The following is a 2,500-nucleotide window of genomic DNA, read 5'->3' as shown; positions in this document are numbered from 1 at the left end:
TTGAGTTTGGAGGCCCTGATCACGCGAGTGCTTGAGATGGACTCGCTGGATAACGGGATGGAAAGCCTCTCCCTCGATCAGCGTCAGAAGAAGAAACTGAACTTGCTGGGGAGAGGACTGGAAAGCCTCGCCCTCTGAGCAGATTCAGCAGAAGGAGAAGGAGGAGCAGAAGAAGGGGAAGTAGCAGCGCCAGGCTCTCCCAAGGCAGACGGAGCGACATCTCAGAGATAATGAGCCGTGCTTCCCGACTCGCCCGAATCTATGTTGGAAACTGCAAAGGAATTTCTTTTCTATATTGTATCATGTTATAAAAATGTAAATAAATGAATAAATAAAAAAAAATATATATATACATACACACACCAAAGACAGGAAGAAAGACAAAGGAAGTTCGTTCGTACGAGACATAGGATCGACACAGAGACTAGAATTGTTCTTCGGGTGTTTCTATTGTTGTTGTCGTTTTTTTATATTAAGGATGTAAAGGTGACCTGTGGTATAGAAAAGTAGATTGGAGTGTAAGGGAAGTTAGAGCATCATATTCTTGCTCTCTCTCTCTCTGTAAAGAAAGGATATGCATATCTTTTCTTTATATATATATATATATATATATATATATATATATATATATATATATATATATATATATATATATATATATATATATATATATATATATATATATATAATATCATACATATATATATATATATATATATATATATATATATATATATATATATATATATATATATATATATATATATGTATATGTTACGCGTGCATTTGTTTGTTTGTGTGTGTTTGCTTGTAGATTTGTTTGTGTGTTTTGTCGTGTGTCTGTTTGTGTGCGTGTGTTTGTATGTGTTTTTGTGTGTGTATATGTGTGTAGATGTTTTTGTGTTTGTGTTTGTGTGTCTATGTGCTTGTGCGCGTGTTTTTTTCATAATTTCATTATCCTTTGTGATTATTTTCATTATTAGTTCCTTACACAACGGGAGAAATATCAACGAATATATTACAAAAAAAAAAACTACAGAAATATTACCCAAATCTGTACATAAATCATATACAAAACATTACAAAGATACTAAATATACAAATGCGAATACAAAAGTGATAGCCATTGAATAAAACAATCTGAAAAAAAATATAAACAAAAACATACAACAATCTTATTTAGGAAAAAGAAAGAAAACAAACAAACAATTAGTAAGAAAATTAAAAAAACCTACACGTACTTTATATCATAAAGCAAACAAACATACAAGGAAACAATAAAAAAACAAGAAACAAAGAAGAAACCTACATATATTCTGATTTTTATCACGATACAAACAAACATAAAATAACCCCACTCAGCAATAACAAACAAAACTACAACAGAAAAAAACACAAACGAAAAGAAAAAAAAAAAAAGAAAAAAAAAAGAAACCTCCACATATTTAGAAATTCTCGGATCAATATCACAAAACAAAACAAAACATACAATAACCCTCTTCAGCCACAACCAACAAAACAAAAAACAAACAAACAAACAAGAACAAACAAGAACAAACAACCCCCCCAAAAAAAAAAAAAAAAAAAAATCATTCAGAAATTCTCGTATCCGTATCTCAAGTCCCATAAACATTCTTTTTATCCTCCAAACGCATTCATATTTACATCAAGTCCAGCCTTAGCTTCGTGTTTACAACATGTTTATGTAACGAATTCATGGATTTCATAACATCAACTTTAAGGGGGGACTTTATTCGAAGAAATTACCTCCTTTTTTTTTTTATTATTATTATTTTTTTTTTTTGGGGGGGGGGGAGGGGTTACAAGCATCCGAATAGATTCACTGTCTTCTTAAGAGGTTTAAAGGGAAGATAATGGTGAGGGAAGGAAGACGGAAGGGGAAAAGAGAGAGAGGGTGGGGGATGGGGTGGGGTGGGTGGGGGGTGAAGTTGAAAGAGGATGAAGGGATGAAGATGAGGATGAGGGTGAGGATGATGATGATAATGATGATGAAAAATAGAGAGAAAGAGAAGATGAAAAAGAGGAAAAGAAGGGGGGGGGGGGAAGAAGTATAAGAAGAAATAAGAATAAAATGATAATAAGAAGAGATAAGAAGAAATAAGAATAAAATCATGATAAAAACAGATAGGAAGAAATAAGAATAAAATGATAATAAAAAGAGATAGGAAGATAAAAGAGAGAGAGAAAAAAAAAAAAACAGAAAGAAAAGAAGAAGAAGAAGAAGGAAGAGGAGGAGGAAGAGGAGGAGATGGAGGAGGATGAGGAGGAGGAGGAGGAGGAGGAAGAGGAGGAGGAGAAGAAGAAGAAGAAGAAGAAGAAGAAGAAGAAGAAGAAGAAGAAGAAGAAGAAGAAGAAGAAGAAGAAGAAGGAGGAGGAGGAGGAGGCGCAAAAAAGTCTCCGTCGAAATGCCTAATCCAAACCACAACAGAACCGGAGCACAAGATATTAATTACGATAGCAAAACCGCTCGAGTAAAAAC

The sequence above is a fragment of the Penaeus japonicus genome, unplaced genomic scaffold (assembly GCF_977035675.1).
Source record: "Penaeus japonicus unplaced genomic scaffold, GWHDUDI00000001_assembly GWHDUDI00000031, whole genome shotgun sequence".
Taxonomy (NCBI): Eukaryota; Metazoa; Arthropoda; class Malacostraca; order Decapoda; family Penaeidae; genus Penaeus; species Penaeus japonicus.
The sequence above is the reverse complement of the archived record's forward strand: the minus strand, read 5'-3'. Positions refer to the sequence as shown.